Source organism: Vigna unguiculata, chromosome 4, assembly GCF_037176805.1.
Source record: "Vigna unguiculata cultivar grain cowpea cultivar isolate G323 ecotype 2 chromosome 4, ASM3717680v1, whole genome shotgun sequence".
Classification (NCBI taxonomy): Eukaryota; Viridiplantae; Streptophyta; class Magnoliopsida; order Fabales; family Fabaceae; genus Vigna; species Vigna unguiculata.
Genome location: NC_140795.1, coordinates 23,985,410 through 24,012,552, shown reverse-complemented (window position 1 = coordinate 24,012,552; position 27,143 = coordinate 23,985,410).

The following is a 27,143-nucleotide window of genomic DNA, read 5'->3' as shown; positions in this document are numbered from 1 at the left end:
TGTTTCTCTACTTCCGTCTCATCATCTTTATCTTTTCTTCCTTTTTTTTTTCTTCAATTTCCCTTCCTTTTGCAGTTTATATTTCTTCTTTTTCTATTTTCTCCTTCAGCCTATGTTGATCCTTACTGGCTTGTCTTTGTGTCATAAATTTCAACTTCATTTGATGTCCCTCATGCCTCAAAATAAGGGAACGTTCATCATGATTGAGCATTTTTAAATGAAGCGATGTCCATCTCAAAAGAAGATGACAAGAGTTCGTGGGAGTAATATCACATAATACTTCTTTCACACATTATCCTCTACTGAATTTGATCCTTGCTTGATTCGGATGAAAGCTTGTTGGTAACCTGAATTTCTCCACCAATCTTTGGCTTACAACATTGATGTCGCTTTGGTAAACAAATGCAACTAAACATGGGTGGCCTTCGATTAAACACCTTGTTTCTCTACTTCCTTTTCATCATCTTTATCTTTTCTTCCTTTTCTTTTTCCTCAATTTCCCTTCGTTCTGCAGTTTATATTTTTTCTTTTTCTATTTTCTCCTTCAGCCTATGTTGATCGTTACTGGCTTGTCTTTGTGTCATAAATTTCAACTTCATTTCATGTCCCTCATGCCTCAAAAAATCGGAACGTTCATCAAGATTGAGCGTTTTTAAATGAAGCCGTGCCCATCTCAAAAGAAGATGACAAGAGTTCGTGGGAGCAATATCACATAATACTTCTTTCGCACTTTGTCCTCTACTGAATTTGATCCTATCTTGATTCGGATGAAACCTTGTGGGTAATTGGAATTTGTCCACCAATCTTTGGCTTAGAACATTGATGTCGCTTTCGTAAACGAATGCAACTAAACATGGGTGGCCTTCGATTGAACACCTTGTTTCTCTAGTACCTTTTCCATCATCTTTTTCTTTACTTCCTTTTCTTTTTCTTCAGTTTCCCTTCCTTCTGCAGTTTATATTTCTTCCTTTTGTATTCTTTCTTTTTCTGTTTTCTCCTTTAGCCTATGTTGATCCTTACTGGATTGTCTTGGTGTCATAAATTTCAACTTGATTTCATGTCCCTCATTCCTCAAATAAAGGGAATGTTCATCAAGATTGAGCGTTTTAAAATGAAGCCATGCCCATCTCAAAAGAAGATGACAAGAGTTCGTGGGAGCAATATCACATAATACTTCTTTCACCCATTGTCCTCTACTGAATTTGATCCTTGCTTGATTCGGATGAAAGCTTGTTGGTAACTGGAATTTCTCCACCAATCTTTGGCTTACAACATTGATGTCGCTTTCCTAAATGAATGCAACTAAACATGGGTGGCCTTCGATTAAACACCTTGTTTCTCTACTTCCGTCTCATCATCTTTATCTTTTCTTCCTTTTCTTTTTCTTCAATTTCCCTTCCTTTTGCAGTTTATATTTCTTCTTTTTCTATTCTTTCTTTTTCTATTTTCTCCTTCAGCCTATGTTGATTATTACTGGCTTGTCTTGGTGTGATAAATTTCAACTTGATTTCATGTCCCTCATTCCTCAAATAAAGGGAATGTTCATCAAGATTGAGCGTTTTAAAATGAAGCCATGCCCATCTCAAAAGAAGATGACAAGAGTTCGTGGGAGCAATATCACATAATACTTCTTTCACCCATTGTCCTCTACTGAATTTGATCCTTGCTTGATTCGGATGAAAGCTTGTTGGTAACTGGAATTTCTCCACCAATCTTTGGCTTACAACATTGATGTCGCTTTCCTAAATGAATGCAACTAAACATGGGTGGCCTTCGATTAAACACCTTGTTTCTCTACTTCTGTCTCATCATCTTTATCTTTTCTTCCTTTTCTTTTTCTTCAATTTCCCTTCGTTCTATAGTTTATGTTTCTTCTTTTTCTAATTTCTCCTTCAGCCTATGTTGATCCTTACTGGCTTGTCTTTGTGTCATAAATTTCAACTTCATTTGATGTCCCTCATTCCTCAAAATAAGGGAACGTTCATCATGATTGAGCATTTTTAAATGAAGCCATGCCCATCTCAAAAGAAGATGACAAGAGTTCGTGGGAGTAATATCACATAATACTTCTTTCACACATTGTCCTCTACTGAATTTGATCCTTGCTTGATTCGGATGAAAGCTTGTTGGTAACCTAAATTTCTCCACCAATCTTTGGCTTACAACATTGATGTTGCTTTCGTAAACGAATGCAACTAAACATGGGTGGCCTTCGATTAAACACCTTGTTTCTCTACTTCCTTTTCATCATCTTTATCTTTTCTTCCTTTTCTTTTTCCTCAATTTCCCTTCGTTCTGCAGTTTATATTTTTTCTTTTTCTATTTTCTCCTTCAGCCGATGTTGATCGTTACTGGCTTGTCTTTGTGTCATAAATTTCAACTTCATTTCATGTCCCTCATGCCTCAAAAAATCGGAACGTTCATCAAGATTGAGCGTTTTTAAATGAAGCCGTGCCCATCTCAAAAGAAGATGACAAGAGTTCGTGGGAGCAATATCACATAATACTTCTTTCACACTTTGTCCTCTACTGAATTTGATCCTATCTTGATTCGGATGAAACCTTGTGGGTAATTGGAATTTGTCCACCAATCTTTGGCTTAGAACATTGATGTCGCTTTCGTAAACGAATGCAACTAAACATGGGTGGCCTTCGATTGAACACCTTGTTTCTCTAGTACCTTTTCCATCATCTTTTTCTTTACTTCCTTTTCTTTTTCTTCAGTTTCCCTTCCTTCTGCAGTTTATATTTCTTCCTTTTGTATTCTTTCTTTTTCTGTTTTCTCCTTTAGCCTATGTTGATCCTTACTGGATTGTCTTGGTGTCATAAATTTCAACTTGATTTCATGTCCCTCATTCCTCAAATAAAGGGAATGTTCATCAAGATTGAGCGTTTTAAAATGAAGCCATGCCCATCTCAAAAGAAGATGACAAGAGTTCGTGGGAGCAATATCACATAATACTTCTTTCACCCATTGTCCTCTACTGAATTTGATCCTTGCTTGATTCGGATGAAAGCTTGTTGGTAACTGGAATTTCTCCACCAATCTTTGGCTTACAACATTGATGTCGCTTTCCTAAATGAATGCAACTAAACATGGGTGGCCTTCGATTAAACACCTTGTTTCTCTACTTCCGTCTCATCATCTTTATCTTTTCTTCCTTTTCTTTTTCTTCAATTTCCCTTCCTTTTGCAGTTTATATTTCTTCTTTTTCTATTCTTTCTTTTTCTATTTTCTCCTTCAGCCTATGTTGATTATTACTGGCTTGTCTTGGTGTGATAAATTTCAACTTGATTTCATGTCCCTCATTCCTCAAATAAAGGGAATGTTCATCAAGATTGAGCGTTTTAAAATGAAGCCATGCCCATCTCAAAAGAAGATGACAAGAGTTCGTGGGAGCAATATCACATAATACTTCTTTCACCCATTGTCCTCTACTGAATTTGATCCTTGCTTGATTCGGATGAAAGCTTGTTGGTAACTGGAATTTCTCCACCAATCTTTGGCTTACAACATTGATGTCGCTTTCCTAAATGAATGCAACTAAACATGGGTGGCCTTCGATTAAACACCTTGTTTCTCTACTTCCGTCTCATCATCTTTATCTTTTCTTCCTTTTCTTTTTCTTCAATTTCCCTCCCTTTTGCAGTTTATATTTCTTCTTTTTCTATTCTTTCTTTTTCTATTTTCTCCTTCAGCCTATGTTGATTATTACTGTCTTGTCTTGGTGTGATAAATTTCAACTTCATTTCATGTCCCTCATTCCTCAAATAAAGGGAACGTTCATCAAGATTGAGTGTTTTAAAATTAAGCCATGCCCATCTCAAAAGAAGATGACAAGAGTTCGTGGGAGCAATATCACATAATACTTCTTTCACACATTGTCCTGTACTGAATTTGATCCTTGCTTGATTCAGATGAAAGCTTGGTGGTAACTAGAGTTTCTCCACCAATCTTTGGCTTACAACATTGTTGTCGCTTTCGTAAACGAATGCAATTAAACATGGGTGGCCTTCGATTAAACACCTTGTTTGTCTACTTCCTTTTCATCATCTTTATCTTTTCTTCCTTTTCTTTTTCTTCAATTTCCCTTCGTTCTACAGTTTATATTTCTTCTTTTTATATTTTCTCCTTCAGCCTATGTTGATCGTTACTGGCTTGTCTTTGTGTCATAAATTTCAACTTCATTTGATGTCCCTCATGCCTCAAAATAAGGGAACGTTCATCATGATTGAGCATTTTTAAATGAAGCGATGCCCATCTCAAAAGAAGATGACAAGAGTTCGTGGGAGTAATATCACATAATACTTCTTTCACACATTATCCTCTACTGAATTTGATCCTTGCTTGATTCGGATGAAAGCTTGTTGGTAAACTGAATTTCTCCACCAATCTTTGGCTTACAACATTGATGTCGCTTTGGTAAACAAATGCAACTAAACATGGGTGGCCTTCGATTAAACACCTTGTTTCTCTACTTCCTTTTCATCATCTTTATCTTTTCTTCCTTTTCTTTTTCCTCAATTTCCCTTCGTTCTGCAGTTTATATTTTTTCTTTTTCTATTTTCTCCTTCAGCCTATGTTGATCGTTACTGGCTTGTCTTTGTGTCATAAATTTCAACTTCATTTCATGTCCCTCATGCCTCAAAAAATCGGAACGTTCATCAAGATTGAGCGTTTTTAAATGAAGTCGTGCCCATCTCAAAAGAAGATGACAAGAGTTCGTGGGAGCAATATCACATAATACTTCTTTCACACTTTGTCCTCTACTGAATTTGATCCTATCTTGATTCGGATGAAACCTTGTGGGTAATTGGAATTTGTCCACTAATCTTTGGCTTAGAACATTGATGTCGCTTTCGTAAACGAATGCAACTAAACATGGGTGGCCTTCGATTGAACACCTTGTTTCTCTAGTACCTTTTCCATCATATTTTTCTTTACTTCCTTTTCTTTTTCTTCAGTTTCCCTTCCTTCTGCAGTTTATATTTCTTCCTTTTGTATTCTTTCTTTTTCTGTTTTCTCCTTTAGCCTATGTTGATCCTTACTGGATTGTCTTGGTGTCATAAATTTCAACTTGATTTCATGTCCCTCATTCCTCAAATAAAGGGAATGTTCATCAAGATTGAGCGTTTTAAAATGAAGCCATGCCCATCTCAAAAGAAGATGACAAGAGTTCGTGGGAGCAATATCACATAATACTTCTTTCACCCATTGTCCTCTACTAAATTTGATCCTTGCTTGATTCGGATGAAAGCTTGTTGGTAACTGGAATTTCTCCACCAATCTTTGGCTTACAACATTGATGTCGCTTTCCTAAATGAATGCAACTAAACATGGGTGGCCTTCGATTAAACACCTTGTTTCTCTACTTCCGTCTCATCATCTTTATCTTTTCTTCCTTTTCTTTTTCTTCAATTTCCCTTCCTTTTGCAGTTTATATTTCTTCTTTTTCCATTCTTTCTTTTTCTATTTTCTCCTTCAGCCTATGTTGATTATTACTGGCTTGTCTTGGTGTGATAAATTTCAACTTCATTTCATGTCCCTCATTCCTCAAATAAAGGGAACGTTCATCAAGATTGAGTGTTTTAAAATTAAGCCATGCCCATCTCAAAAGAAGATGACAAGAGTTCGTGGGAGCAATATCACATAATACTTCTTTCACACATTGTCCTGTACTGAATTTGATCCTTGCTTGATTCAGATGAAAGCTTGGTGGTAACTAGAGTTTCTCCACCAATCTTTGGCTTACAACATTGTTGTCGCTTTCCTAAACGAATGCAACTAAACATGGGTGGCCTTCGATTAAACACGTTGTTTCTCTACTTCCTTCTCATCATCTTTATCTTTTCTTCCTTTTTTTTTTCTTCAATTTCCCTTCGTTCTATAGTTTATGTTTCTTCTTTTTCTAATTTCTCCTTCAGCCTATGTTGATCCTTACTGGCTTGTCTTTGTGTCATAAATTTCAACTTCATTTGATGTCCCTCATTCCTCAAAATAAGGGAACGTTCATCATGATTGAGCATTTTTAAATGAAGCCATGCCCATCTCAAAAGAAGATGACAAGAGTTCGTGGGAGTAATATCACATAATACTTCTTTCACACATTGTCCTCTACTGAATTTGATCCTTGCTTGATTCGGATGAAAGCTTGTTGGTAACCTAAATTTCTCCACCAATCTTTGGCTTACAACATTGATGTTGCTTTCGTAAACGAATGCAACTAAACATGGGTGGCCTTCGATTAAACACCTTGTTTCTCTACTTCCTTTTCATCATCTTTATCTTTTCTTCCTTTTCTTTTTCCTCAATTTCCCTTCGTTCTGCAGTTTATATTTTTTCTTTTTCTATTTTCTCCTTCAGCCGATGTTGATCGTTACTGGCTTGTCTTTGTGTCATAAATTTCAACTTCATTTCATGTCCCTCATGCCTCAAAAAATCGGAACGTTCATCAAGATTGAGCGTTTTTAAATGAAGCCGTGCCCATCTCAAAAGAAGATGACAAGAGTTCGTGGGAGCAATATCACATAATACTTCTTTCACACTTTGTCCTCTACTGAATTTGATCCTATCTTGATTCAGATGAAACCTTGTGGGTAATTGGAATTTGTCCACCAATCTTTGGCTTAGAACATTGATGTCGCTTTCGTAAACGAATGCAACTAAACATGGGTGGCCTTGGATTGAACACCTTGTTTCTCTAGTACCTTTTCCATCATCTTTTTCTTTACTTCCTTTTCTTTTTCTTCAGTTTCCCTTCCTTCTGCAGTTTATATTTCTTCCTTTTGTATTCTTTCTTTTTCTGTTTTCTCCTTTAGCCTATGTTGATCCTTACTGGATTGTCTTGGTGTCATAAATTTCAACTTGATTTCATGTCCCTCATTCCTCAAATAAAGGGAATGTTCATCAAGATTGAGCGTTTTAAAATGAAGCCATGCCCATCTCAAAAGAAGATGACAAGAGTTCGTGGGAGCAATATCACATAATACTTCTTTCACCCATTGTCCTCTACTGAATTTGATCCTTGCTTGATTCGGATGAAAGCTTGTTGGTTACTGGAATTTCTCCACCAATCTTTGGCTTACAACATTGATGTCGCTTTCCTAAATGAATGCAACTAAACATGGGTGGCCTTCGATTAAAGACCTTGTTTCTCTACTTCCGTCTCATCATCTTTATCTTTTCTTCCTTTTCTTTTTCTTCAATTTCCCTTCCTTTTGCAGTTTATATTTCTTCTTTTTCTATTCTTTCTTTTTCTATTTTCTCCTTCAGCCTATGTTGATTATTACTGGCTTGTCTTGGTGTGATAAATTTCAACTTCATTTCATGTCCCTCATTCCTCAAATAAAGGGAACGTTCATCAAGATTGAGTGTTTTAAAATTAAGCCATGCCCATCTCAAAAGAAGATGACAAGAGTTCGTGGGAGCAATATCACATAATACTTCTTTCACACATTGTCCTGTACTGAATTTGATCCTTGCTTGATTCAGATGAAAGCTTGGTGGTAACTAGAGTTTCTCCACCAATCTTTGGCTTACAACATTGTTGTCGCTTTCGTAAACGAATGCAACTAAACATGGGTGGCCTTCGATTAAACACCTTCTTTGTCTACTTCCTTTTCATCATCTTTATCTTTTCTTCCTTTTCTTTTTCTTCAATTTCCCTTCGTTCTACAGTTTATATTTCTTCTTTCTATATTTTCTCCTTCAGCCTATGTTGATCGTTACTGGCTTGTCTTTGTGTCATAAATTTCAACTTCATTTGATGTCATGCCCATCTCAAAAGAAGATGACAAGAGTTCGTGGGAGCAATATCACATAATACTTCTTTCACACATTGTCCTGTACTGAATTTGATCCTTGCTTGATTCAGATGAAAGCTTGGTGGTAACTAGAGTTTCTCCACCAATCTTTGGCTTACAACATTGTTGTCGCTTTCGTAAACGAATGCAACTAAACATGGGTGGCCTTCGATTAAACACCTTCTTTGTCTACTTCCTTTTCATCATCTTTATCTTAAAAACGCTCATGCCTCAAAATAAGGGAACGTTCATCATGATTGAGCGTTTTTAAATGAAGCCATGCCCATCTCAAAAGAAGATGACAAGAGTTCGTGGGAGCAATATCACATAATACTTCTTTCACACATTGTCCTGTACTGAATTTGATCCTTGCTTGATTCAGATGAAAGCTTGGTGGTAACTAGAGTTTCTCCACCAATCTTTGGCTTACAACATTGTTGTCGCTTTCGTAAACGAATGCAACTAAACATGGGTGGCCTTCGATTAAACACCTTCTTTGTCTACTTCCTTTTCATCATCTTTATCTTTTCTTCCTTTTCTTTTTCTTCAATTTCCCTTCGTTCTACAGTTTATATTTCTTCTTTTTATATTTTCTCCTTCAGCCTATGTTGATCGTTACTGGCTTGTCTTTGTGTCATAAATTTCAACTTCATTTCATGTCCCTCATGCCTCAAAAAATCGGAACGTTCATCAAGATTGAGCGTTTTTAAATGAAGTCGTGCCCATCTCAAAAGAAGATGACAAGAGTTCGTGGGAGCAATATCACATAATACTTCTTTCACACTTTGTCCTCTACTGAATTTGATCCTATCTTGATTCGGATGAAACCTTGTGGGTAATTGGAATTTGTCCACCAATCTTTGGCTTAGAACATTGATGTCGCTTTCGTAAACGAATGCAACTAAACATGGGTGGCCTTGGATTGAACACCTTGTTTCTCTAGTACCTTTTCCATCATCTTTTTCTTTACTTCCTTTTCTTTTTCTTCAGTTTCCCTTCCTTCTGCAGTTTATATTTCTTCCTTTTGTATTCTTTCTTTTTCTGTTTTCTCCTTTAGCCTATGTTGATCCTTACTGGATTGTCTTGGTGTCATAAATTTCAACTTGATTTCATGTCCCTCATTCCTCAAATAAAGGGAATGTTCATCAAGATTGAGCGTTTTAAAATGAAGCCATGCCCATCTCAAAAGAAGATGACAAGAGTTCGTGGGAGCAATATCACATAATACTTCTTTCACCCATTGTCCTCTACTGAATTTGATCCTTGCTTGATTCGGATGAAAGCTTGTTGGTTACTGGAATTTCTCCACCAATCTTTGGCTTACAACATTGATGTCGCTTTCCTAAATGAATGCAACTAAACATGGGTGGCCTTCGATTAAACACCTTGTTTCTCTACTTCCGTCTCATCATCTTTATCTTTTCTTCCTTTTCTTTTTCTTCAATTTCCCTTCCTTTTGCAGTTTATATTTCTTCTTTTTCTATTCTTTCTTTTTCTATTTTCTCCTTCAGCCTATGTTGATTATTACTGGCTTGTCTTGGTGTGATAAATTCCAACTTCATTTCATGTCCCTCATTCCTCAAATAAAGGGAACGTTCATCAAGATTGAGTGTTTTAAAATTAAGCCATGCCCATCTCAAAAGAAGATGACAAGAGTTCGTGGGAGCAATATCACATAATACTTCTTTCACACATTGTCCTGTACTGAATTTGATCCTTGCTTGATTCAGATGAAAGCTTGGTGGTAACTAGAGTTTCTCCACCAATCTTTGGCTTACAACATTGTTGTCGCTTTCGTAAACGAATGCAACTAAACATGGGTGGCCTTCGATTAAACACCTTCTTTGTCTACTTCCTTTTCATCATCTTTATCTTTTCTTCCTTTTCTTTTTCTTCAATTTCCCTTCATTCTACAGTTTATATTTCTTCTTTTTATATTTTCTCCTTCAGCCTATGTTGATCGTTACTGGCTTGTCTTTGTGTCATAAATTTCAACTTCATTTGATGTCCCTCATGCCTCAAAATAAGGGAACGTTCATCATGATTGAGCGTTTTTAAATGAAGCCATGCCCATCTCAAAAGAAGATGACAAGAGTTCGTGGGAGTAATATCACATAATACTTCTTTCACACATTGTCCTCTACTGAATTTGATCCTTGCTTGATTCGGATGAAAGCTTGTTGGTAACCTGAATTTCTCCACCAATCTTTGGCTTACAACATTGATGTCGCTTTCGTAAACGAATGCAACTAAACATGGGTGGCCTTCGATTAAACACCTTGTTTCTATACTTCCTTTTCATCATCTTTATCTTTTCTTCCTTTTCTTTTTCCTCAATTTCCCTTCGTTCTGCAGTTTATATTTTTTCTTTTTCTATTTTCTCCTTCAGCCGATGTTGATCGTTACTGGCTTGTCTTTGTGTCATAAATTTCAACTTCATTTCATGTCCCTCATGCCTCAAAAAATCGGAACGTTCATCAAGATTGAGCGTTTTTAAATGAAGTCGTGCCCATCTCAAAAGAAGATGACAAGAGTTCATGGGAGCAATATCACATAATACTTCTTTCACACTTTGTCCTCTACTGAATTTGATCCTATCTTGATTCGGATGAAACCTTGTGGGTAATTGGAATTTGTCCACCAATCTTTGGCTTAGAACATTGATGTCGCTTTCGTAAACGAATGCAACTAAACATGGGTGGCCTTGGATTGAACACCTTGTTTCTCTAGTACCTTTTCCATCATCTTTTTCTTTACTTCCTTTTCTTTTTCTTCAGTTTCCCTTCCTTCTGCAGTTTATATTTCTTCCTTTTGTATTCTTTCTTTTTCTGTTTTCTCCTTTAGCCTATGTTGATCCTTACTGGATTGTCTTGGTGTCATAAATTTCAACTTGATTTCATGTCCCTCATTCCTCAAATAAAGGGAATGTTCATCAAGATTGAGCGTTTTAAAATGAAGCCATGCCCATCTCAAAAGAAGATGACAAGAGTTCGTGGGAGCAATATCACATAATACTTCTTTCACCCATTGTCCTCTACTGAATTTGATCCTTGCTTGATTCGGATGAAAGCTTGTTGGTTACTGGAATTTCTCCACCAATCTTTGGCTTACAACATTGATGTCGCTTTCCTAAATGAATGCAACTAAACATGGGTGGCCTTCGATTAAACACCTTGTTTCTCTACTTCCGTCTCATCATCTTTATCTTTTCTTCCTTTTCTTTTTCTTCAATTTCCCTTCCTTTTGCAGTTTATATTTCTTCTTTTTCTATTCTTTCTTTTTCTATTTTCTCCTTCAGCCTATGTTGATTATTACTGGCTTGTCTTGGTGTGATAAATTCCAACTTCATTTCATGTCCCTCATTCCTCAAATAAAGGGAACGTTCATCAAGATTGAGTGTTTTAAAATTAAGCCATGCCCATCTCAAAAGAAGATGACAAGAGTTCGTGGGAGCAATATCACATAATACTTCTTTCACACATTGTCCTGTACTGAATTTGATCCTTGCTTGATTCAGATGAAAGCTTGGTGGTAACTAGAGTTTCTCCACCAATCTTTGGCTTACAACATTGTTGTCGCTTTCGTAAACGAATGCAACTAAACATGGGTGGCCTTCGATTAAACACCTTCTTTGTCTACTTCCTTTTCATCATCTTTATCTTTTCTTCCTTTTCTTTTTCTTCAATTTCCCTTCGTTCTACAGTTTATATTTCTTCTTTTTATATTTTCTCCTTCAGCCTATGTTGATCGTTACTGGCTTGTCTTTGTGTCATAAATTTCAACTTCATTTGATGTCCCTCATGCCTCAAAATAAGGGAACGTTCATCATGATTGAGCGTTTTTAAATGAAGCCATGCCCATCTCAAAAGAAGATGACAAGAGTTCGTGGGAGTAATATCACATAATACTTCTTTCACACATTGTCCTCTACTGAATTTGATCCTTGCTTGATTCGGATGAAAGCTTGTTGGTAACCTGAATTTCTCCACCAATCTTTGGCTTACAACATTGATGTCGCTTTCGTAAACGAATGCAACTAAACATGGGTGGCCTTCGATTAAACACCTTGTTTCTATACTTCCTTTTCATCATCTTTATCTTTTCTTCCTTTTCTTTTTCCTCAATTTCCCTTCGTTCTGCAGTTTATATTTTTTCTTTTTCTATTTTCTCCTTCAGCCGATGTTGATCGTTACTGGCTTGTCTTTGTGTCATAAATTTCAACTTCATTTCATGTCCCTCATGCCTCAAAAAATCGGAACGTTCATCAAGATTGAGCGTTTTTAAATGAAGCCGTGCCCATCTCAAAAGAAGATGACAAGAGTTCGTGGGAGCAATATCACATAATACTTCTTTCACACTTTGTCCTCTACTGAATTTGATCCTATCTTGATTCGGATGAAACCTTGTGGGTAATTGGAATTTGTCCACCAATCTTTGGCTTAGAACATTGATGTCGCTTTCGTAAACGAATGCAACTAAACATGGGTGGCCTTGGATTGAACACCTTGTTTCTCTACTTCCTTCTCATCATCTTTATCTTTTCTTCCTTTTCTTTTTCTTCAATTTCCCTTCCTTTTGCAGTTTATATTTCTTCTTTTTCTATTCTTTCTTTTTCTATTTTCTCCTTCAGCCTATGTTGATTATTACTGGCTTGTCTTGGTGTGATAAATTTCAACTTCATTTCATGTCCCTCATTCGTGGGAGTAATATCACATAATACTTCTTTCACACATTGTCCTCTACTGAATTTGATCCTTGCTTGATTCGGATGAAAGCTTGTTGGTAACCTGAATTTCTCCACCAATCTTTGGCTTACAACATTGATGTCGCTTTCGTAAACGAATGCAACTAAACATGGGTGGCCTTCGATTAAACACCTTGTTTCTATACTTCCTTTTCATCATCTTTATCTTTTCTTCCTTTTCTTTTTCCTCAATTTCCCTTCGTTCTGCAGTTTATATTTTTTCTTTTTCTATTTTCTCCTTCAGCCGATGTTGATCGTTACTGGCTTGTCTTTGTGTCATAAATTTCAACTTCATTTCATGTCCCTCATGCCTCAAAAAATCGGAACGTTCATCAAGATTGAGCGTTTTTAAATGAAGTCGTGCCCATCTCAAAAGAAGATGACAAGAGTTCATGGGAGCAATATCACATAATACTTCTTTCACACTTTGTCCTCTACTGAATTTGATCCTATCTTGATTCGGATGAAACCTTGTGGGTAATTGGAATTTGTCCACCAATCTTTGGCTTAGAACATTGATGTCGCTTTCGTAAACGAATGCAACTAAACATGGGTGGCCTTGGATTGAACACCTTGTTTCTCTAGTACCTTTTCCATCATCTTTTTCTTTACTTCCTTTTCTTTTTCTTCAGTTTCCCTTCCTTCTGCAGTTTATATTTCTTCCTTTTGTATTCTTTCTTTTTCTGTTTTCTCCTTTAGCCTATGTTGATCCTTACTGGATTGTCTTGGTGTCATAAATTTCAACTTGATTTCATGTCCCTCATTCCTCAAATAAAGGGAATGTTCATCAAGATTGAGCGTTTTAAAATGAAGCCATGCCCATCTCAAAAGAAGATGACAAGAGTTCGTGGGAGCAATATCACATAATACTTCTTTCACCCATTGTCCTCTACTGAATTTGATCCTTGCTTGATTCGGATGAAAGCTTGTTGGTTACTGGAATTTCTCCACCAATCTTTGGCTTACAACATTGATGTCGCTTTCCTAAATGAATGCAACTAAACATGGGTGGCCTTCGATTAAACACCTTGTTTCTCTACTTCCGTCTCATCATCTTTATCTTTTCTTCCTTTTCTTTTTCTTCAATTTCCCTTCCTTTTGCAGTTTATATTTCTTCTTTTTCTATTCTTTCTTTTTCTATTTTCTCCTTCAGCCTATGTTGATTATTACTGGCTTGTCTTGGTGTGATAAATTCCAACTTCATTTCATGTCCCTCATTCCTCAAATAAAGGGAACGTTCATCAAGATTGAGTGTTTTAAAATTAAGCCATGCCCATCTCAAAAGAAGATGACAAGAGTTCGTGGGAGCAATATCACATAATACTTCTTTCACACATTGTCCTGTACTGAATTTGATCCTTGCTTGATTCAGATGAAAGCTTGGTGGTAACTAGAGTTTCTCCACCAATCTTTGGCTTACAACATTGTTGTCGCTTTCGTAAACGAATGCAACTAAACATGGGTGGCCTTCGATTAAACACCTTCTTTGTCTACTTCCTTTTCATCATCTTTATCTTTTCTTCCTTTTCTTTTTCTTCAATTTCCCTTCGTTCTACAGTTTATATTTCTTCTTTTTATATTTTCTCCTTCAGCCTATGTTGATCGTTACTGGCTTGTCTTTGTGTCATAAATTTCAACTTCATTTGATGTCCCTCATGCCTCAAAATAAGGGAACGTTCATCATGATTGAGCGTTTTTAAATGAAGCCATGCCCATCTCAAAAGAAGATGACAAGAGTTCGTGGGAGTAATATCACATAATACTTCTTTCACACATTGTCCTCTACTGAATTTGATCCTTGCTTGATTCGGATGAAAGCTTGTTGGTAACCTGAATTTCTCCACCAATCTTTGGCTTACAACATTGATGTCGCTTTCGTAAACGAATGCAACTAAACATGGGTGGCCTTCGATTAAACACCTTGTTTCTCTACTTCCTTTTCATCATCTTTATCTTTTCTTCCTTTTCTTTTTCCTCAATTTCCCTTCGTTCTGCAGTTTATATTTTTTCTTTTTCTATTTTCTCCTTCAGCCTATGTTGATCGTTACTGGCTTGTCTTTGTGTCATAAATTTCAACTTCATTTCATGTCCCTCATGCCTCAAAAAATCGGAATGTTCATCAAGATTGAGCGTTTTTAAATGAAGCCGTGCCCATCTCAAAAGAAGATGACAAGAGTTCGTGGGAGCAATATCACATAATACTTCTTTCGCACTTTGTCCTCTACTGAATTTGATCCTATCTTGATTCGGATGAAACCTTGTGGGTAATTGGAATTTGTCCACCAATCTTTGGCTTAGAACATTGATGTCGCTTTCGTAAACGAATGCAACTAAACATGGGTGGCCTTCGATTGAACACCTTGTTTCTCTAGTACCTTTTCCATCATCTTTTTCTTTACTTCCTTTTCTTTTTCTTCAGTTTCCCTTCCTTCTGCAGTTTATATTTCTTCCTTTTGTATTCTTTCTTTTTCTGTTTTCTCCTTTAGCCTATGTTGATCCTTACTGGATTGTCTTGGTGTCATAAATTTCAACTTGATTTCATGTCCCTCATTCCTCAAATAAAGGGAATGTTCATCAAGATTGAGCGTTTTAAAATGAAGCCATGCCCATCTCAAAAGAAGATGACAAGAGTTCGTGGGAGCAATATCACATAATACTTCCTTCACCCATTGTCCTCTACTGAATTTGATCCTTGCTTGATTCGGATGAAAGCTTGTTGGTAACTGGAATTTCTCCACCAATCTTTGGCTTACAACATTGATGTCGCTTTCCTAAACGAATGCAACTAAACATGGGTGGCCTTCGATTGAACACCTTTTTTCTGTACTTCCGTCTCATCATCTTTATCTTTTCTTCCTTTTCTTTTTCTTCAATTTCCCTTCCTTTTGCAGTTTATATTTCTGCTTTTTCTATTCTTTCTTTTTCTATTTTCTCCTTCAGCCTATGTTGATTATTACTGGCTTGTCGTGGTGTGATAAATTTCAACTTCATTTCATGTCCCTCATTCCTTAAATAAAGGGAACGTTCATCAAGATTGAGTGTTTTAAAATTAAGCCATGCCCATCTCAAAAGAAGATGACAAGAGTTCGTGGGAGCAATATCACATAATACTTCTTTCACACATTGTCCTCTACTGAATTTGATCCTTGCTTGATTCAGATGAAAGCTTGTTGGTAACTAGAATTTCTCCACCAATCTTTGGCTTACAACATTGATGTCGCTTTCCTAAACGAATGCAACTAAACATGGGTGGCCTTCGATTAAACACCTTGTTTCTCTACTTCCTTCTCATCATCTTTATCTTTTCTTCCTTTTCTTTTTCTTCAATTTCCCTTCGTTCTATAGTTTATGTTTCTTCTCTTTCTATTTTCTCCTTCAGCCTATGTTGATCCTTACTGGCTTGTCTTTGTGTCATAAATTTCAACTTCATTTCATGTCCCTCATGCCTCAAAAAAAGGGAACCTTCATCAATATTGAGCGTTTTTAAATGAAGCCATGCCCATCTCAAAAGAAGATGACAAGAGTTCGTGGGAGCAATATCACATAATACTTCTTTTACACATTGTCTTCTACTGAATTTGATCATGTCTTGATTCGGATGAAAGCTTGTTGGTTAGCTAAATTTCTCCACCAATCTTTGGCTTACAACATTGATGTCGCTTTCGTAAACGAATGCGACTAAACATGGGTGGCCTTCGATTAAACACCTTGTTTCTCTACTTCCTTTTCATCATCTTTATCTTTTCTTCCTTTTCTTTTTCTTGAATTTCCCTTCGTTCTACAGTTTATATTTCTTCTTTTTCTATTTTCTCCTTCAGCCTATGTTGATCATTATTGGCTTGTCTTTGTGTCATAATTTTCAACTTCATTTCATGTCCCTCATGCCTCAAAAAAAGGGAACGTTCATCATGATTGAGCGTTTTTAAATGATGCCATGCCCATCTCAAAAGAAGATGACAAGAGTTCGTGGGAGTAATATCACATAATACTTCTTTCACACATTGTCCTCTACTGAATTTGATCCTTGCTTGATTCGGATGAAAGCTTGTTGGTAACCTGAATTTCTCCACCAATCTTTGGGTTACAACATTGATGTTGCTTTCGTAAACGAATGCAACTAAACATGGGTGGCCTTCGATTAAACACCTTGTTTCTCTACTTCCTTTTCATCATCTTTATCTTTTCTTCCTTTTCTTTTTCTTCAATTTCCCTTCGTTCTGCAGTTTATATTTCTTCTTTTTCTATTTTCTCCTTCAGCCTATGTTGATCCTTACTGGCTTGTCTTTGGGTCATAAATTTCAACTTCATTTCATGTCCCTCATGCCTCAAAAAAAGGGAACGTTCATCAAGATTGAGCGTTTTTAAATGAAGCCATGCCTATCTCTGATGGCTTCTTCTTGTCTCCATTGAAGCTTGCATGAAGAATGGAGGATCCATGGATGGTGTTGGATGCAGAAGCATGAAGGAAAGAAGCTTAAGGTGTTTGGTTTGGTGTAGGTGAAAGGATTCTTAAGAGAGGTGAGGCAACCTCCTAAGGAAGAAGACTAGAGTAAACTTGAGAAGAGTTTACTCTAAGGTGAGCTCAAAAGAGATTTGTGCACAAATTTGGGCAGCAATTCATTACTCAATTTCAAGCTGAAAAATACATCTCCTAAGCCTTCTATTTATAGGATAAAATGAGACCAAGGGGTCTCCAAAAAGTGGAGGGAAAAAGGAGTCTAGAAAGTTGAATTTTGGAGCCAAAAAGGAGTGTGTGGGAGGTGTGACTTGCCACTTAGGCAAGTCACACTTGTCTTGCCATCGGAAGCTAACTCTCATCCTTGGAGAGCAAGTTTGAGAAGCTTCTAGGCTTTTCTAGAGTAGACACACTACTCTTGGCCCATTTGGCCCAATTCCCTTTTTTGATCCAAAATTACTTCTAAAGCCCAATTTCCTCTAAGGCCCAATACATGGCCGAATGAAAACCCTATTCTACTGGGCCCAAAATACAAAGCCCAAAGTAAAATCCTAATCTAGTATTTACAAGCAAAATGTCCTAGGCTAGGTCTTCACATCTTCCTTGGCCCATGTGAAGTTCATCTTGGGCCTTGCATGCGCATTTAAGGCCCATTCCTCTTGTATTCTCCTAGCCATGGCTCTTGTTGTAGGTCCCTTGGCTCGAGGCATCTCATCATCCCCTCCCTCTTGAGAAGGATTTGTCCTCAAATCTATAGTCTCGGCCTCATCATCTGTACCAACTGCAAAAGGTATTAAGTCAGGAACATTAAAGGTGGGATGCACATCATAGCCTTCAGGCAACTCTAGCCTATACACATTATCATTTACTCTTTTCAGCACTTTAAAGGGACCATCACCTCGAGGACTAAGTTTAGACTTCCTTTGCTTAGGAAATCTATCTTTTCTAAGGTGTAGCCACACCCAATCCCCTGCTTCAAAAATCATTTCCCTCTTCCCCTTATTGTTGTACTTAGCATACCTCTCTGTTTGTTGCTGGATTTGGCTTTTAATCTTTTAATGCATCTTTTTAACAAAATCAGATTTTATCACCCCTTCTTTATGAATAAAATCAAAAGATGTAGGAAGTGGTAGCAAGTCCATGGGAGTGAGAGGATTAAAGCCATAAACAGCTTCAAATAGAGAGATTTTAGTAGTCCTATGAACTACTCTATTGTAGGCAAACTCAATATGGGGAAGGCATTTATCCCAAGATTTATGGTTCCCTTTCAAAATTGCCCTTAACATAGTAGATAGAGACCTATTAACAACTTCAGTTTGCCCATCAGTTTGTGGGTGACATGAAGTAGAGAAATTAAGTTTAGTTCCTAACCTTGACCAAAGTGTTTTCCAAAAGTGGCTAAGGAACTTGGTGTCTCTATCAGAAACTATGGTGCGGGGTATACCATGAAGCTTGACCACATCTCTAAAGAAAAGCCTAGCAATGGTGCTAGCATCATCCACTTTGTGGCAGGGTATAAAGTGTGTCATTTTGCTAAAACGATCTACCACCACAAAAATGGAATCAAAACCCCTTTGTGTTCTTGGGAGTCCTAAGACAAAATCCATACTTATATCTTCCCAAGGGGCTGAAGCAACAGGCAAGGGGGTGTATAATCCATGAGGCATTGTTTTTGACTTAGATTGTAAGCATGAAATACATCTATTACAATGCCTTTGGACATCCTTCCTCATATGGGGCCAAAAGAATTTCTCTTTTAAAAGACCTAGGGTTCTTTCTACCCCAAAATGACCCATTAATCCCCCTTCATGTGTTTCTTGAACAAGGAGTTTTCTTTGTGAACCTTGGGGAATACAAATTTTTCCTTCTTTAAACAAATACCCCTCATTCACATAGAAACCTCCTTGAGGTCTTTCCATACATTCAGCATAAGTAGAGGAAAACTCAGAATCTTGATTATACATTTCTGGAATGTGATCAAATCCAAGAATTTGGGCTCCCAATTTTGAAAACAAGGTGTGCCTTCTAGACAAGGCATCAGCCACCACATTACTTTTGCCCTTCTTGTACTTTATCACATAAGGAAATTGTTTCAAGAATTCCATCCACTTAGCATGTCTTTTATTCAGCTTATTTTGGCACTTCAAATATTTTAGCGACTCATGGTCACTATGAATGACAAACTCTTTCGACACAAGGTAGTGTTCCCAAGTTTGAAGGGCCCTAAGGCATACAATTCTTTATCATAGGTGGGATAGTTGAGGGAGGCACCATGAAGTTTTTCACTAAAATAAGCAATTGGGTGCCCTCCTTACAACAACACAACACCTATTCCTACACCGGATGCATCACACTCTAGCTCAAAGGTTTTTGAAAAGTTTGGTAAAGCTAGAATGGGTGCATTGGTGAGATTTTCCTTGAGTTGCTGAAAAGCAGACTCTTGTTTTTCACCCCAATTAAAAGATACATCTTTCTTGACAAGTTCATTGAGGGGTGAAGCCAAAGTAGAGAAGTTAGGAACAAACCTCCTATAAAAGCTTGCCAAACAATGGAAGCTCCTAACCTCTCCAACATTTTTAGGAGTAGGCCATTCTTGGATGGCCTTTATTTTTGTAGGGTCAACATGGACCCCATTTTTGTTCACAACAAAACCTAAGAAAACTACACTATCTACACAGAAAGTGCATTTCTCTTTATTAGCAAACAAACTATTTACCCTAAGGATGGTAAGGACAGACCTCAGATGGTCTATGTGCTCATGCAAGCTTTTGCTATAAATCAAGATATCAACAAAATAGACAACCACAAACTTTCCTATGCACTCTCTAAGGACATGGTTCATTAGCCTCATGAATGTGCTAGGTGCATTAGTAAGCCCAAAGGGCATCACCAACCACTCATATAGTCCAAATTTGGTCTTAAAAACGGTTTTCCACTCATCACCTTCTTTGATTCTTATTTGGTGATAACCACTCTTTAGATCAATTTTAGAAAACATGAGGGACTCATGCAACTCATCAAGCATGTCATCAAGCCTAGGGATTGGATGCCTATATTTAATGGTGATGTTATTTATGGCTCTACAATCACAGCACATTCTCCATTTCCCATCTGTTTTAGGTACTAACAAAACAGGCACAACACAAGGGCTAAGGCTCTTTTGAACCCAACCCTTCTCCAACAACTCTTGGACTTGAGACTCTATCTCCTTTGTTTCTTGAGGATTTGTCCTATAGGCTGGTCTATTTGGTAGACTATCCCCAGGCACTAAATCTATTTGATGTTCAATTCCTCTAAAGGGAGGAAGCCCAATAGGCCCTTCCTTAGGGAATATATCCTCAAACTCTTTCAAAAGATTTTCAATTTTAGGAGGTAGATTCTTAAGTTCAAGAGTTGTGGCAGTACATGTGAGTGTTCCTTTACACAACAAGAGACATGAAGGTTGTTCATCATTGAGAACTTGGTTCAAAGATTTTATAGTCAAAATGTTCTCATGTTGAATGACCTTGGGAGAAGGAACACCAATCTCTCCCACCTCAGATTCATCTTTAGTTACTTTTTTGGGAGAGATGGAGGACTTTTTTTTATCCTCTTTTCTCTCCTTTTCCAACTTCTTTCTCATTTGGATTTGATCCTCTACCACTTGGGATGGTGATAAAGGATGCAAGACAAATTTTCTATCCTTGTGAGTGAAGGTGATTTCATTGGTAAGACCATTATGCATGGTTTTCTTGTCAAATTGCCAAGGTCTTCCCAATAAAACATGGCAAGCTTCCATAGGTACTACATCACATAGCACACTATCTTCATATTTCCCTATGGATAACTTGACCTTCACTTGATGTTGGACTGTCAAATCCCCACTTTCATTAAGCCAATGCAATTTGTAAGGTTTTGGATGGGGAATGATAGTCAAAACCAACTTATCAACCAACCTTGTACTACAACAATTGCAACATGAACCACTATCAATAATGAGAGAACAAGTGTTTTCTAAAATTTTACATCTTATATAAAAGATGTTCTCTCTTTGTGTTGGCTCTTTTGGAATGGGTTGGTTGCTAAGAAGTCTTCTAATCATTAGAAGGTCTCCTTCACAAGGATAGGCAATTTCCTTAGCCTCATCATTAGACTCCTCACTAGAAGTCTCACTCTCACTTTCTTGCTCATCTTGGCTACTATAGTGGTCAACACCCCTTAAGATCATGGTCTTTTTGGTGGGGCATTGAGATGCAACATGACCTCTACCAAGACACTTGAAACATTTGATTTCACTGGTGCGAGTGTGTGAAGATGTGCCTTCCCTTGGTTTCTCCTTTTCCTTGAAACTTTTGGAGGGTTCCTCTTTGACTTGCTTACCCTCCCTCTTGAATTCTTTCTTGGTATAAGAGTTAGAGTAGTCATTTCGAAATTTTTTCCTTAGAATTTGTTGCTCTACCTTTATGCAAAGTTGAACCAAGTCATTTAAGTCTTGGTAGGGCAACAATTCTACTCTATCTCTTATCTCAAGACTTAAGCCACTAAGAAACCTTGCAATGGTGGTATCCTCGGACTCCCTAATCCCGGCCCTCATCATATATAACTCCATCTTTTGTCTATATTCTTCCACTTTCATTTTATTTTGATGGAGTCTTTGGAGCTTATCCATTAGCTCTTTATGATAATAGGAGGGAATATGTCTTCTCCTAAGGGCTCCTTTGAGGTCATTCCAATATTTGACCTCGGGACTTTGATTGATTCTCCTATCTCTTTCGAGGGCAGTCCACCAATACATAGCATTGCCCTGGAAGCTAACGGTAGCTAAGGGTACTTTCCTCTCCTCACTTATTTGATGGCAAGCAAAGAGTTGCTCAACCTTCATTTCCCAATCAAGATAAGCTTCAACATCATCTTTCCCATAAAAGTGAGGGAGGTCTATTCTAATGGCTCTTGGTTCCCTAGACTCTCTTCTTTCTCTTCTTAGAGGAGGAGGAGGTTGATAGAAGTTGTCAACTAGTCTACTATCTTCTTCATAGTGTGTGACTAGTGTTGGAGTGTGGGAGTACAAATGTTGACTCCTATTACTCATCCTCTCATGCAACCTTTCCATATTTCTTGTTCCTCTCCTCTCTTCATCTAAAAGTTGATGAAACCTATCTCTTTCTTGTTTTTCCCTTTCCGTTGCAATTATTTCATCTTCCTTCCAACGTAGTAGTGCTCTCAAATCAAAGGCAATTTGTTTCAAACTTATTTCTTCTTCATTTGAAGCACTCATACATTGAGAAGGAGGTTGAGACATTTTTTCTTTTAAGATTTTAGAAGACTTTGGTCTTTAAAAGAAAATTTCAAAGAAGAAGTAGATAGCAAAAGCTTTTAGTTCTCCTCCAGGAAAGAGAGGTGAATCACTTGGATTGCTTACATACCAAGTCTTTCCTAGCCAAGGGAACTTGAAACTTTTGTACAAAACTTCTTAAATGAAATTAATTCAAAGACTAAGTTGACACACACTAAACTATCAAACAAGAAAATTAAAAACAAGAAAGATTATAAGCTATATGCGGCCTAAGTTTTGGTAGAAGTAGAAGGCACTTGGAACCTTCAAACTTCACCACTAAAAGTGTTTCACTAATGTATAGAAGAGGTTCTAGTTAGGAGATGGGATTGAGTACCTAAGACTCCCCCAAAACACCTAACTAGGCCATGAACACAAGAAGGAAAGCATTACAATTTTACAACTCAATTTGAATACAATCAAAGTGCACAAAACGTAAAAGGTCTTCTTGGCTTTGTCTTCTTGGCTTGGTCCTCACAAGTGTTTCACTCTTGCACTTCCTCTTGATCTCACCAAAGAGGATTATCTTTCGGGACTAGGTACTCCACCTCCTAGGATGCTACCTTAGGAAAATTAGATCACCTCCAAAAAGAAGTATGCACCAAATATAGAAACCAAACCAAAAGAGGTCAATAAATAAAGCAAGAAAAGCACAAAATTATAATTGTTAAACCAAAAGTGAATAATGCCATGACAAACTCAAAGGATTACCAAAGAAATGACAAACTAGAAATAAGGTAAAGAAATAAGATAAGCACTCAAATGAATTACCTAATGAATGGCACTAGAATGGATGAAAACAACCAAAATAAGCTAGAAAACTGCACTGAAATTTGATTTTTCACACACTGCCAGTCCAAAAAACGTGAATTCAGGCCTCTGTTTCAAATATTTTTCATTTTTTCATTTCTCAACATTTTTCAATGATTCGTTTTTTCACTTTTTTGTCTATGTCTTGGCTAAAAGAGGCAAAAATTAGATTTGGATTTGCACCGGGAAATTTTTTATGATAAATCAAATACAAACAGTGTGCAGTCAGACAGAAACTGGAACAGAAGTAAAATGCAACAAAATAATGCTCTCAAACTCAAGTAATGGTAGTGATTCTAGTGTACTTCTTTTGCCACTTTCTTTTGATCTTTTCTTTTGATTCTTTTTGGCACTTGCTTGTATTCTTTTTGTGCTCTTTTTCTTTCTTTTTATAGCTCTTACAACAGCTAGTTTCCACCATAAAACAGAATCACCACCACACTATGCTTGATCATTTGCATTTTAATGGAAACAAAAAGCACAAAGGAGAAGGAAACTTAAAGGAATCAAAAGAAGATCATGAAACACAATGAAACACAATGGAAATTGACTCTAAGACATTGCTAAAATCTAAATAGCAATCTGAACTCAAACAGAAATGAAAAAGCACCAAAGCACAATTAATTGAAAGGAAATTTAGTGTGGTTTATGGTGATTTTAAGCAAGCACAAGGAAAATTCCCACTGGACATTAGATAACTAAGGTTATCTAGATGTGAAGGTTCATTTCCAAGGCTCAAAGAGAGAAGAGAGTGTTAATTTTTAAGGATTAAAAACTGCACTCAAATCTGAAAAAAAATTCAGCAACACATCACCAACAAATTCAAAGAAAATTAAAAGCTAAACAAGGAATTAATGACATATATGGACTAAACATGACTTTAGACAAAACATATGGATCTTAAAATCAAAATAAACTCAAGAATCAAGAGAATGAACTGAACAAAAAAAAACAAATACTCAATTAAAATGAAAAGTAAATGGTAGAAACCAAATAGAACACCTAAAGCACACAAGGATGGTTCAAGATGAAGCAAATGAAGATGAACCAAAGTAAAAAGACATTAATACTCAAAATAAAATGAACAAAAACAGCAAGACAAGTAGGAGAAGTGATGAACAACACGGAATTGAAAAAAAAAAATGGAGAAGAAGCACTTAACTCACTAAAACCAAGGCTCATGATACCACATGATGGCTTCTTCTTGTCTCCATTGAAGCTTGCATGAAGAATGGAGGCTCCATGGATGGTGTTGGATGCGGAAGCATGAAGGAAAGAAGCTTAAGGTGTTTGGTTTGGTGTAGGTGAAAGGATTCTTAAGAGAGGTGAGGCCAACTCCTAAGGAAGAAGACTAGAGTAAACTAGAGAAGAGTTTACTCTAAGGTGAGCTCAAAAGAGATTTGTGCACAAATTTGGGCAGCAATTCATTACTCAATTTCAAGCTGAAAAATACATCTCCTAAGCCTTCTATTTATAGGATAAAATGAGACCAAGGGGTCTCCAAAAAGTGGAGGGAAAAAGGAGTCTAGAAAGTTGAATTTGGAGCCAAAAAGGAGCATGTGGGAGGTGTGACTTGCCACCTAAGCAAGTCACACTTGTCTTGCCATGGGAAGCTAACTCTCATCCTTGGAGAGCAAGTTTGAGAAGCTTCTAGGCTTTTCTAGAGTAGACACACTACTCTTGGCCCATTTGGCCCAATTCCCCTTTTTGGTCCAAAATTAGTTCTAAAGCCCAATTTCCTTAAGGCCCAATACATGGCCCAATGAAAACCCTATTCTACTGGGCCCAAAATACAAAGCCCAAAATAAAATCCTAATCTATTATTTACAAGCAAAATGTCCTAGGCTAGGTCTTCACATCTTCCTTGGCCCATGTCAAGTTCATCTTGGGCCTTGCATGCGCATTTCAGGCCCATTCCTCTTGTATTCTCCTAGCCCTGGCTCTTGTTGTAGGTCCCTTGGCTCGGGGCATCTCATCAATATCAAAAGAAGATGACAAGAGTTCGTGGGAGCAACATCACATAATACTTCTTTCACACATTGTCCTCTACTGAATTTGATCCTATCTTGATTCGGATGAAACCTTGTGGGTAACTGGAATTTGTCCACCAATCTTTGGCTTAGAACATTGATGTCGCTTTCGTAAACGAATGCAACTAAACATGGGTGGCCTTCGATTAAACACCTTGTTTCTCTACTACCTTTTCCATCATCTTTTTCTTTACTTCCTTTTCTTTTTCTTTAGTTTCCCTTCCTTCTGCATTTTATATTTCTTCCTTTTGTATTCTTTCTTTTTCTATTTTCTCCTTCAGCCTATGTTGATCCTTACTGGATTGTCTTGGTGTCATAAATTTCAACTTGATTTCATGTCCCTCATTGCTCAAATAAAGGGAATGTTCATCCAGATTGAGCGTTTGAAAATGAAGCCATGCCCATCTCAAAAGAAGATGACAAGAGTTCGTGGGAGCAATATCACATAATACTTCTTTCACACATTGTCCTCTACTGAATTTGATCCTTGCTTGATTCGGATGAAAGCTTGTTGGTAACTTGAATTTCTCCACCAATCTTTGGCTTACAACATTGATGTCGCTTTCGTAAACGAATGCAAGTAAACATGGGTGGCTTGCGATTAAACACCTTTTTTCTCTACTTCCTTTTCATCATGTTTATCTTTTCTTCCTTTTCTTTTTCTTCAATTTCCCTTCGTTCTGCAGTTTATATTTCTTCTTTTTCTACTTTCTCCTTCAGCCTATGTTGATCCTTACTGGCTTGTCTTTGTGTCATCAATTTCAACTTCATTTCATGTCCCCCATGCCTCAAATAAAGGGAACGTTCATCAAGATTGATCGTTTTTAAATGAAGCCATGCCCATCTCAAAAGAAGATGACAAGAGTTCGTGGGAGCAATATCACATAATACTTCTTTCACACATTGTCCTCTACTGAATTTGATCCTTGCTTGATTCGGATGAAAGCTTGTTGGTAACTGGAATTTCTCCACTAATCTTTGGCTTACAACATTGTTGTCGCTTTCGTAAACGAATGCAACTAAATATAGGTGGCCTTCGATTAAACATCTTGTTTCTCTACTACCATTTCCATCATCTTTCTCTTTACTTCCTTTTCTTTTGTTTCAGTTTCCCTTCCTTTTGCAGTTTATATTTCTTCTTTTTCTATTCTTTCTTTTTCTATTTTCTTCTTCATCGTATGTTGATGCTTTCTGGATTGTCTTGGTGTCATAAATTTCAACTTCATTTCATGTCCCTCATGCCTTAAATAAAGGGAACGTTCATCAAGATTGAGCGTTTTAAAATGAAGCAATGCCCATCTCAAAAGAAGATGACAATAGTTCGTGGGAGCAATATCACATAATACTTCTTTCACACATTGTCCTGTATTGAATTTGATCCTTCCTTGATTCAGATGAAAGCTTATTGGTAACTGGACCTTGTCCACCAATCTTTGGCTTACAAAATTGTTGTCGCTTTCGTAAACGAATGCAACTAAATATGGGTGGCCTTCGATTAAACACCTTTTTTCTCTACTTCCTTTTAATCATGTTTATCTTTTCTTCCTTTTCTTTTTCTTCAATTTCCCTTCCTTCTGCAGTTTGTATTTCTTCTTTTTCTATTTTCTGCTTCAGCCTATGTTGATCCTTACTGTCTTATCTTTGTGTCATAAATATCAACTTCATTTCATGTCCCTCATTCCTCAAATAAAGGGAACGTTCATGAAGGTTGAACATTTTAAAATGAAGCCATGCCCATCTCAAAAGGGGATGACAAGAGTTTGTAGTAGCAATATCACATAATATTTCTTTCACACACTGTCCTGTACTAAATTTGATCCTTGCTTGATTCGGATGAAAGCTTGTTGGTAACTTGAATTTCTCCACCAATCTTCGGCTTACAACATTGTTTTCACTTTTGTAAACGAATGCAACTAAACATGGGTGGCCTTCGATTAAATACCTTATTTCTCTACTTTCTCTTCCATCATCTTTATCTTTTCTTCCTTTT